Source organism: Odocoileus virginianus, chromosome 20, assembly GCF_023699985.2.
Source record: "Odocoileus virginianus isolate 20LAN1187 ecotype Illinois chromosome 20, Ovbor_1.2, whole genome shotgun sequence".
Taxonomy (NCBI): Eukaryota; Metazoa; Chordata; class Mammalia; order Artiodactyla; family Cervidae; genus Odocoileus; species Odocoileus virginianus.
Genome location: NC_069693.1, coordinates 11,028,968 through 11,041,332, shown reverse-complemented (window position 1 = coordinate 11,041,332; position 12,365 = coordinate 11,028,968). Strand labels below are relative to the sequence as shown.

Sequence of the window (12,365 nt, the reverse complement as noted above, 5' to 3'; positions counted from 1 at the left end):
GTAAGGCTGTGTCCTGACCACTGGAACCATAGAAATTCCTGAAACTGAGTAGAACTGAGGCAGAAGGTAGATGCCTCCTCTCCACTCCTCCCCACCCCAGGGTAAAGTGACTGGAGATTCACTCCCTATGAACCAAAGCTCCAAGATGAGAATAGCAGGACAATTAAGGGAGGAGGCTGGGCCCTTCCCAGACCACATATTTCTCATTCTCAAAGTTAGGAGACCTCCCTGACCTCACATGTACAAAAAGGCTCCTTGGAGGTCAAACGGGAGTATTGTTAACTAAGGCCAGGTTACCCACAGGTCCCTTCAGTAGAATCCATCATGGCTAAGAGACGCATGTGCACATATGGGAGGATCCTGAGATATACCAAATATGGACTGTGAACCAGGCAAGTCAAAATGCTTGGCCAAAGAAAACTCAGAAGAAATGCCCCATGAAAGTAATTCAAACTGCAATAAGGGTGCAACCCTCACACACTGCACAATTGCACTCATCTCACACAAACAAAATAATGCTCAAAATTCTCCAAGCCAGGCTTCAACAGTATGTGAACTGTGAACTTCCAGATGTTCAAGCTGGATTTAAAAAAGGCAGAGAAACCAGAGATCAAATTGCCAACATCCGTTGGATCATCAAAAAAACTAGAGAGTTCCAGAAAAACATCTACTTCTGTTTTATTGACTATGCCAAAGCCTTTGACTGTGTGGATCACAACAAACTGTGGAAAATTCTTAAAGAGATGGGAATACCAGACCACCTGATCTGCCTCTTGAAAAATCTATATGCAGGTCAGGAAGCAACAATTAGAACTGCACATGGAACAACAGATTGGTTCCAATAGTGAAAGGAGTCTGTCAAGGCTGAATATTGTTATCCTGCTTATTTAACTTACATGCAGAGTACATCATGAGAAATACTGGGCTAGATGAAGCACAAGCTGGAATCAAGATTGCTGGAAGAAATATCAGTAACCTGAGATATACAGATGACACCACCTTTATGGCAGAAAGCAAAGAACTAAAGAGCCTCTTGATGAAAGTGAAAGAGGAGAGTGAAAAAGTTGGCTTAAAACTCAACATTCAGGCTGATTCATGTCAATGTATGGCAAAAACCACTACAATATTGTAAAGTAATTAGCCTCCAACTAATAAAAAAAAAAAACACTCAACATTCAGAAAACTAAGATCATGGCATCTGGTCCCATCACTTCATAGTAAATAGATGGGGAAACAGTGGAAACAGTGACAGACTTTATTTTTGAGGGCTCCAAAATCACTGCACATGGTGACTGCAGCCATGAGATTAAAAGAAGTGTGCCCCTTGGAAGAAAAGCTATGACCAACCTAGACAGCATATCAAAAAGCAGAGACATTACTTTGTCAACAAAGGTCCATCTAGTCAAAGGTATGGTTTTTACAGTAGTCATGTATGGATGTAAGAGTTGGACTATAAAGAAAGCTGAGTGCTGAAGAATTGATGCTTTTGAACCGTGGTATTGGAGAAGACTCTTGAGAGTCCCTTGGACTGCAAGGAGATCCAACCAGTCCATCCTAAAGGAAATCAATCCCGAATATTCATTGGAAGGACTGATGCTGAAGCTGAAACTCCAATGCTTTGGCCACCTGAGGCAAAGAACTGACTCATTTGAAAAGACCCTGATGCTGGGAAAGATTGAAGGCAAAAGGAGAAGGGGATGACAGAGGATGAGATGGTTGGATGGCTTCACTGACTCAATGGACATGAGTTTGAGTAAACTCCGGGAGTTGGTGATGGACAGGGAGGCCTGGCGTGCTGCAATTCATGGGGTCGCAAAGAGTCGGACATGACTGAGTGACTGAACTGAACTGATGTATGGATGTGAGCTGGACCAAACAGAAGGTTGAGTGCCAAAGAATTGATGCTTTTGAATTGTGGTGTTGGAGAAGACTCTTGAGAATCTCTTGGTCAGCAAGGAGATCAAACCAGTCAATTCTAAAGAAAATCAACCCTGAATATTCATAGGACTGATGCTGAAGCTGAAGCTCCAATACTTTGGCCACCTGATGCAAAGAACTGACTCATTGGAAAAGACCCTGATGCTGGGAAAGATTGAAGGTGGGAGGAGAAGGTGATGACTGATGATGAGATGGTTGGATGGCATCACTGATTCAATGGACATGAATCTGAGCCAACTGCAGGAGATAAGTGAAGGACAGGGAAGCCTGGCGTACTGCAGTCCACGAGGTCACAAAGAGTTGGACACAACTGAACAACAAATGTTTCAAGAGCCAGACTATTTCCAAACTCTTGGTTCTTTACCTTGGATTGTCCCGAGAGAGTATTTCAAGGTAAGTTTTCAAGGATTCATCTTTTGCAAACATATCCAAATACATTCCCCATTAGCAGTCCTGTTTTGGCGACGAATAGCAAGCAATATGCTTGGATTAGAGGTCCTATTTCCACTCGAATGCAGTTTCTTCTCTTCTGGAAACAAAACCAATTGCAGAGATTTGGAAATCATGAGCTTCCTAGGAGAGATAAGGTGTGTTTTGCTAAAAGTTTTACTTTCATTTTAGATTTGAAGGATTTGTTAACAAGAGAAATCATTCATTACACACACACACACACACACACACACACACACACACACATTAAACAATTTCAATATTTAATAGTGGGTTATGTGACAATTTCAATATACAGTCATTAAACAAACAAAAAAATAGAAATAATAGAGAAATGTAACCACATATACACCACCAAATTGGGCCAAAACCTACATCTAGACTTGAACAGCGCTGGGAAGCCCCAAATAACAGCAATTTGGAGTAAAGGTCCCAGGCGGTGCATCCACCCCACGGGTGAGACTTCAAATTGCAGCTTTGGGGGCTCTCCCTTATATTCCCAGGCCACAAACTGATATTATCATCAGTTTATATGCAAAAGTGCAGCTCTGGTTTTTCTTTAACTTTTATAATGCTGTTTGTTTCACCTTGTAAGTCACAAGATCCCTTAGACCCCGGGGGACTGGCCAGGTCTCCAGGGGCTTAAGAAATTCCCAAGACTCACTTCCTTTCTTATCTAACGCGCTGCTTAACTTATTGGTAACAATTGGTACGCTTGTAGTTCAGGCATGTAGTTCAGGCAGGGTTCAGGCAAAGGCCAGAAGTTGGCCAGAGGCTTGCTCCCCTACTTCTGAAACCTGAACAAGACTACCTCCATTTAATTTCCCTAACAAGGTGCTATTCTCGTTCATCTGAAAATAGCCTTTCAGATTGGCTGGTTTATTACAGTCTCTTTCAAGACCTGGTGTGCATTGTTGATGATGATGGGGTTGGGTTTGTGTAGGCGCCATGGCCGAGCTGAGCCAGCATGGGGGTGATCTGGACCATGTCCTGGGACACATCTCCAGGGATGTGGCCTGTCCACTTGGAGAGAGATTCCAGATCCACAGGCTTGACGACCTGGGCTGTGGATCACTCGATCTTGGATAGGGAAATGCCGCTGGGCTTGCTGATGAGGTCCTTGTTGCACAGGACAGTACTGCTCCAGGTGGTGGCAAGGAGGTCAAGAATGAGCTAGAGGGGGCACCAGGGTGCAGCACCACCTGCTCTTAGTACAGAGGCAGGCACTTGTCCTTGCCCACCTCCATGCACAGGGCGTACATCACCTCCATGGCCTGGCTGCACTTGGTGAGGTAGTCGTGCTAGCTGCTGAGGTTGAAGCTGGCAATGGTGACGTTGCAGGTGACCCTGGAGTACGTGGAGGCCAAACTGTCCTGCACCACCAGCAAGGAGGAGGTGCAACAGGTAGACGGAAAACTTGAGTGTGGAGGGTTCTTTGTTGCAGAGGATGCCGACTGGCTTGCCATGCTTGGTGATCACCTCCAGGTTGAAGGCCTGCATGGCCACATCCAGCACCTCATCAGTCACGCCCACCTCATCCAACTGCAGCTTCTCCTGGCTGGACTTGGACCAGGCCTGCGACATGGCCAGCACATGGGAGATGATGTGGGTCTCCTTGCAGCACTGCATCTTGGGGTGGGCATCCAGCATAGCACACAACAGCATGGTGTCCCCCCAGGGCAGGAATCCCAAGAAGATGAGCAACAAGGCCTTCTCATAGAGGTACTCCAGGTGGCCCATGCCCACTATCACCAGGTCCTCCAGGGCAGGCATTATTAATAGGCCAGGTGAGGGGATTTCATCTACTAGTTTCAATAGTGACCTGAGCATGACTATAATCTTTCTTTTAAAATAAATTTCCTCAGGGCCAAACAATTAGAGCCTTGGAGTGGAGAAATTTACCACAGTAACCCAAAAGTATTAGATGCAAATAATTGGTCAGAAACTCAACAATTGGGATTGATTTCTAAAAGTAGCATAAGATCATGCATATGATAGAAAAGCATTTGATCCAAATATAAAAGTCCAAGAAGTTAAGAAAACATTATAAATGATAAACCAGTAAATTTTCACATAGAAACCACAAAAATTATAACCATATTCACTCAGTCCTTTGAATATAACCAGTTCACTCAGTCCTTTTGTTAACCTTCTATGAAGCCATCATGTTTTTCATTAGAATTTTTCATTTTCTTACTCAGTTCAGCATTATGGTCTGAAAGTCAGAAACTTGTATTTATCCAAAAGTTCTTTCTATATATCTTCTTGAAGAGGAAGCATTGTTGCAAAGGCATTGTAGTGAAACTGTGTCTATAATGACAAAAGAAGAAGGCATGTTTAAAATCTGATTACAGTGTAATTGACAAAGTAGCTTGGTTACTGCTGTGACATACAACACTTTCAGATAATAACTAGAATTATGACTGATAACATTTTACTAGGATAGACTAGATTTTTAGGAACTCCATATAATCACTAGAATATCTATATTATTACTAGTAACAATTTTCACACAATCTAACCTAATAAGATTTATTACTCATTTGATAATACTTCCCATGTAATTTAACCTACCAAATGAACCTAATTAGCTTAACATCTCTTTGTCCTGTTTCAGGGGCCCTTTGAAGCATCCCAGAGTTAGCTAGGGGTCAAGAAGACTTCATTAAAATTTGATTTAAGAAGTTTTGTTGAAAATATCAAAAGGGATTAAAACACAAAATCAGACAGAATCATAGATCAGTGTGAAACAATGGTTATTCACTTTGCCAACGGTGGTGGATGGTCACTTAGCTTGCTGGTGTGTTACAATGAGCATATACTGAGGCTCAGGGTCTAGTGGAAGTCGACTCTGCCATCTTGGCCTTAGTTGGTTTTAACCACGTTTCATCATATCCTATGGCTACGTCATTCTTTTAAAGGTTGTGTTCTGCCCCCTTTCCTCCTATTTCATTCCTCCCTCAGAGATTTTATTCCCATATTCTTATGTGAAGCAGAGGGGTGATGCTCCATCTTCTGTAACTGTTTCAAGGCTGAGTACGGACATTGACCCTGCCTGTCAGGGAGTGAAAATCTCTGGATGCCTGATCTAGGGGCCCCAGGGGCAGGACAGGCTCCTTGTTTTTATCTGCATGGGCCAGAATCCCTGCCCAGTCACCATCCAGTGTGTGGAACTACTGTAACTGCTTCCACAGTCTTTCTATGAATCTTCTTGATGATGAAGCACTTCTTGGGATAGCATCAGAGTACAAAAGTATCTATAGATACTTAGGAGGAAAGACTTAAGAGGAATGGTTAAACATCTGATTACAGTGTAATCAATAAAGAAACTTAGTTATAGTAACCAGAATTACAAATGATTACATTTAACTTAACATACCAAATTTGTTGTTTTTCAGTCGCTACGTTGTGTCTGATTCTGCAACCCCATGGACTGTAGCACACCAGGCTCATCTGTCTTCCACTTTCTCCCAGAGTCTGTTCAAATTCATGTCCATTGAATCAGTCTGATTCAATCTGCTGCCCCTTTCTCCTTTTGCCTTCAATCTTTCCCAGCATCAGGATCTTTTCCAATGAGTCGGCTCTTCGAATCAGGTGGCCAAAGTACTGGAGCTTCAGCTTCAGCAACCAGTCCTTCCAATGAATATTCAGGGTTGACTCCTAAATATTTTTCTTTAAGATACCTCGGGGAAGCTCTCAAGTATCTCAAGGTTAGCTGGAAATCAAAAGAACTTTAGTTAAAGCTTGATATTTGGAGAGCTTGTCAAAATGTTTTAAAATACTTGGTCAAATAAGATCTTCAGTCACTGTGAGACAATATTTATTCCTCAACCAAAGTAACAAGAGATCTCAAAAGCAAATGCAAATCATTTAAAGGCAAAGAAACACAGTCTGTTGTCAAAGCAGCATTTCAAGAATACTTTGGAAGGATAAAACAAATCCAGTCTTGCTCTAGCCCATTTCTAACAAAATCCATTTACCCACTAAATTCATTCCAATCTTAGAAAATCCTGATCATGCATAACTCTTTTCAGTACTTTTTCATTTCTCACACCTTCTCTTACTGAAAACACATAGCCTACTTCCCTTAAAAAGTTTTTTCCACATTGAGTTACTTTTCCTGTTGAAAATTTTGTAACAGATAGAATAAGATCTTATTTGACCTCTAGTAAACCTAAGTAGAACAGAAATATTATACTTTACATTGATGACTCTGAAGACATATCTATACTAATTAGATTAACAAATAAACATTAATACCATGTATTAATTTAATACAGAATATTTCCTAGTTCACATGAACTTGAAATTCATTTAGCTTAATTTCCTAGTGGCTCAGCTGGTAAAGAATCTGCCTGCAATGTGGGAGACCTGGGTTCGATCCCTGGGTTGGGAAGATCCCCTGGGGAAGGACCGGTTACCCACTCCAGTATTCTGGCTTGGAGAATCCCATGGACTGTATGGTCCATGGGGTCACCAAGAGTTGAACACATCTGAGTGACTTTCACTTTCACTTCAATTTCTCTTGTATTTAGAATTGTTTGATTAGTAAGCACTTACTTTTCTTTAAGTCAATTAAATTGAGCTCATTTATGAATTAACCTCTGCAATATTATCCAAAGAAAAAGACACATACTGAGACATACATATATCCAGACAGACAGAGTGAGAGATCTAGCTTCATTTTCTAAACTTAGTCATGAAAATCGGGTATCATAAAATTCACTAGTTTATAAATACCAGTTGGAATAGGTAAAAATTATAAAGGCTTCTTCCTATTTTTCTCTGTCTCAGGAATTAGAGATGGTCTAAGTGTTTCTGAGAGCCCTAGTCTCAAGGCACAGGGAGGGGAAATCAAGTTCTCTAAGTAGGACTTGTTCCCTCAGAGTCAGAATTCTCAAAAGATGCTTGATTAAGCTTGCTTTTACTAACTGTATATGCAAAAAGAACCAGTTTTGGAATGAGTTTTTTTAAGAGTTTTGCCTAAATCAACTTTCTCTGGACTCTAAACAATACAGTGACCATACAATGTTATCCCACTTCACAAGGCAGAATGGGCATCACAAATCACAATGCAGAATACAAAGTAAAACACACACAGGCCCAGCCATCCTAATCAGACCCTCCCTTAGATACAAGACTGACGTCTCTCAGAAAACCTCCTACTGAGACACAGAACTCCAGATCTGAGTGCTTCAGAATAAATGGAAATATCTCAGGCCTTCAAAGAGTTCAAAGGGAGGAAAGGCAGCCAGGTTGGAAGAAGGGACAGGAGAGACAAAAGGGGTGAACTTACAGATGTTTCTTGACACCTGCAAATGCCCAGGTGTTACAGGACTTTTCCCTCAGCTTCTAGGAAGGGGGGACAGGAACTTGGCCCTACCAGGGACCAGATACCAGACCAGAACCAGAATTCAAGTTCTCTGCCCACTGGAGGTGATCAGGCTCCCACACTCAGATCAAGCTGAGGCCCTTCAAACCGACTCCTGTATCCAGGACCAGGACAGAAGAAAAAAAGGGTAGGATAGGAGAGGTTGAAAAGAGGAAAGAAACAGGGAAGGGGAAAGAAGTCACTTTCTTTTTCCTTACCCAGTCAGGGCACTCTGGCCAGTTGTCTGCGTCAGGAGGAGATCAGGGACAAAAGGTTCCAGTTACAGCCACTGGATCTGGTTCATTGGTGGGCAAGTTGGTCGCCGAGTACCCCCAAGTGGTTAGGATGTCAGTTTTAATGAAGAAGAGGTCCCACCAGAGCTGACATTTGATGCAGGAAAGGGACCCCTTCCAGGGCCCGAGAGTGGGCTCTTGTCTAACCCTCAGAAATGAGTTGTATGGGGAGACACACACACTGACAAAGCAAGAGTCTCTTGGGAAGGGGCACCCAAGGGGATAGCAGTGGGGAAAGGGAACCCAGGAGAACTGTTCTGCCACATGGTTCGAGTTCTCAAGTTTTATGGTAATAGGATTAGTTTCTGGGTTGTCTCTGGCCAATCATTCTGACTTAGGGTACTTCCTGGTGGTGCAAACATCGCTCAACCAAGATGGAGTCCAGTGAGGAGGATTCTGGGAGGCTGGTAGGACATATGAACCGGTGTCTCTCCTTCTGACCTTTCCTGAATTCTTCCAGTAGGTAGTAGCTTGTTAGTTACACATTTCTAACAAGGACTTCCTGTTTTGAAATACACATGCAAATAGTTACTATGGTGCCAGACCAGGGTAGGCAATTTCAGTCTCTGTTTTCCCTAACAGTTCAAGGACATGACAAAGCTTAACTTCAAGTTTCTCCTAAGAATATTAGAATGTTTCTGTTCTCCCAGGGTCAGTGTTCTTGGGGAAAAAAAAAAAAGATATTTTATCAGGCCAGCTTTCTTTAACTGCACATGCAAAATGAGCCAGTTTTGGAATTTCAAGAGTTTCATCCCAATCAATTTTCTCCAGTGTCTAAAGAATATTGTGACCACATGATGTTAAAATATCTTTCCCTTACCTACAGGTTTATAACTACAAGTGGACCAGTCAGCCAAAATTTTTCTTAGGAGGCTGTCTGATGGAATCAAAGAAGCATTTTCCAATTTTGACCAGACATGAGTGAACCAAATACAAACCAGACCTCACCAGCTGATGCAAGCCTATAGCAGGGGGAGAAAAATAGAAAGCATAAAGCTCAGAGTGGCTGCTTCCAATTCCTGCTCAGCCTGTGGTTTTTGTCCAACTGGTCCCTTACAGGTGGAATTTCCAAAATGAAATACCCAGATGGAAACTGAATGTTCCCCAGATGGAATTGAAAGTGTTGCTGAACCACACAAAAAGACTGGGATTCTTGGCCTTCGGAGGACAAGAATTCAGTCTGGGGTCAGAGACGAGGCTTGATCACTCAGAGTTTTTGTGTAATAAAGTTTTATTAAAGTATAAAGGAGATAGAGAAAGCTTCTGACATAGGCATCAGAAAGGGGCAGAAAGAGTACCCCCTTGCTAGTGTTAGCAATGGAATTATGTAGTCTCTAATTAGTTGTTAGAGTGAATCAAAAGAATGTCTGGAGGTTGTAAAGACCTCACTAGACCTACTCCCATAATTTGCACCTTAAGATAACAGGATTAGCTAGAAGGTTTTTCTAGAGACTGTCCTCAAGCAGGATACATTATTGTTATATAACCTTAAGGAATGTAGAGGGACAAAAAAGTTTGTCCTTTCTTCCTCCTTGAGAATTCCAGACCCCTCTCTCCTTGGGGACCCCTAGACTTCTTATCAACCTGCTGAGGAATTGACTCTCTTAGAATCAAAAGTTCCTCAGATGCACAAGTTGAAGGGGAAGCCGCTTACCTCAGGTTGGGACTTGAACCCATGTGTTGGAACTCGAACCTCAAACCCAGCCAAAACCCATGGTCTTCCAGCTGAGATCACAGACCTGGTTTTAAGACATAAGGAAGCTCAGGTTCTTGATGTCTCATCACAGAAAGAATCCAGTGAGAGACAAAGTGATAGGTAAGAAGTGGATTTATTCATAGAGAAACACTCTCCACATAGAGAGTGTGAGCCTTCACAGAGGGCGAGCGCAACGGCCTGGAAATGTGGTGTGGTTAGTTTTTATGGGCTGGGTAATTTCATGGACTAATAAGTGGTAGGGTTATTCCAACAGTTTTGAGGAAGGGGAGGGGATTTCCAGGAGTTGGACCATGGCCCCCTTTTTGGTCTTTGATGTTTGACCTCGGAACTGTCATGGCACCTTTGGGTGTGCCATTTAGCTTGCCAATGTGTTACAATGAGTTTATACCAAGGATCAAGGTCTAGTCAAGTTGACTTGTTGGCCATCGTGGACCCATTTGATTTTAATTAGTTTATGTTGTGCCCTCAGGCTATGTAAAAGGTTGTGCCCTGCTCTTTCGCCTCCTGTTTCAAAGGAGCCTCAGAATATTCACCTGGGGACTGACCCAGATGCTGGCCAAGGTGTCTCCATGTCCCCTCCATGTCTCTGTCCCCCCAATAATTCTTTGGAGCAGAAAACTCAGGCTGCAGAGGCTGGAGAACGAAAGAAACTTCTTTAAGGCAAAAGTGGCCTCCCCAGCTTCCAGGATGGTCTTCCCTCACCCTCCACTTCTGACTCACCCCCACGGCCTGGGTGAGCACCTGGTATGACGAGCTCAGCCTTCTTGATAAGGCTCCCAGGCAACCTGGCCGCTGAAGGAATCTTCCAACCCTCTGCCTTCTCAAAAGAGGCTGGCATGGAGGAATGACCTCGCAGAGTCTGATCAAGCCAGGGGACCCCCGTGGGGCTGCCCCTAAGCCAACCCTATACCGAATGCCCAATTTGTTGCCAAAATCCGGCCTCCATACAGTGGTGCGGGATGAAACCTTTAAGGAAGAGTTGGGTGAAGTAGAAAGAAATTAGCTTTACTGTTTGGCCAGGCAAAGAGGACCACAGCAGGCAACGCCTTAAGCCTGTGTCCCAGCCTGGTGGTGGTACTGAGGCGTCTCACAGTGTTTCCAGAGCCGTGGTCGGTGGTGAGGTAATGAAGAGGCAGCGTCATCAACCTTCTGGTTCCAAGTGGTCTGGGGTTGGCTTGCTTGTGGGCAACATACAGTTAACTTCCTCCACCTGGTAGGGGTTTCAGTATCTGCTAAACAGTTCACATATAAGGCACAGAACAATATCTATAGACCTTGAGGAAGAACTAAAGGAAGAACTAATAAAGGTCCTTGACTTTGTCTACTGGCTGAAGTATTATTAGTTTGGCTTGTTTGGCTGTTTTCCTTTTCTTTCTGCATTTTCTCACTTCTCTGATTAAATTCATGCTTGTAAAAAAATTTTTACTTTTTATTTTCCGGCCACATCCCACGGCAAGTAGGATTCTTGTTCCCCAACCAAAGATCAAACCTGCGTTCCCTGCAGTGGAAGTTCAGAGTCTTCACCCACTGGACCCCCAAGGAAGTCCCCAAATTTATTCTTTGACGAAAGTTTTTCTACAGACAAAAGGCAGGCGGAAGACTTGGCTGGGGTTTTATTCTGGGAAAGCCTCATAGGGTCCTGCCCGCTCACCATCTGGCCCCTCCCCTGCTCTGCACCCGGCTGGAGTCTCAGTCAGCACAGAACCAGGCAGAAGACCACAAGACCGTTTCGTAATCCTTTACTTCCCCAGGGTCACATCTATTCATTGCCAGGAAGGCAGAGTGCGCGTGTTGCTTATAACAGCGAAAGTTCGATTTCTAAATGTTTGCCAGTGTTGGGGGAAATCACAGTTTAGCGGCCAACACAGGAAGCCAAGCTGATAATCTGTGTCTCCTGATCCTTGTTATCTTGTTAGTGATGTCTCCCCAGTTTTAAATCAGTCCTCTCTCTTAGACAGAGGAGTCGGTATTTATAATTAATAAGGATATCCAAATCTCTACTGTTAACTTCCCTCAATGATGCGGCTTCTTAAACAATAATATACGATGTCGTGTTCTAAGATTTCGCAACGATAGCATAGATTCCGAACAGATATATAAGAAGAAATTAAACCATAAGGACTTCTGCTGGTTGGCGACCAAACATCTTTTTAAAGATGTATATGATATTGTTTTCTGAACAATTCACGTTTAACTGGTTGCTATCTTGTGTAGTACAAATATCAGCATCCCTTGGACTGGACAACCCAACTGTTCAAGGGTTTCAGGGCTTGTTTCGTTCCATACATCATTAATTTATCTATAAGAAACCCACGGAAAATATATATTATGCATACAAACATAATATATATCTACTGTATATTATATATTATATAATATGATATAAATCGTATATGTTATATACGTGTGTGTGTGTGTGTGTGTGTGTGTGTGTGTGTGTGTGTACTCAGTCGCGTCTGACTATGATCCCATAGACTATGTAGCCCATTAAGTTCCTCTGTCCATGGAATTTTCCAGGCAAGAATACTGGAGTGGGTTGTCATTTCCTACTCCAGGGGATCTTCGTGACCCAGAGATTCAACCTGTATCCTTGCAT

The 12,365-nt window shown here is 42.9% G+C and overlaps 1 pseudogene; it reads right to left on the bottom strand.

Annotated features, from left to right (window-relative positions):
- Positions 1 to 2,634: 2,634 nt before the first annotated feature.
- LOC110141445 (protein-tyrosine sulfotransferase 2-like) lies at positions 2,635 to 8,526 on the bottom strand (annotated as a pseudogene).
- Positions 8,527 to 12,365: the final 3,839 nt, after the last annotated feature.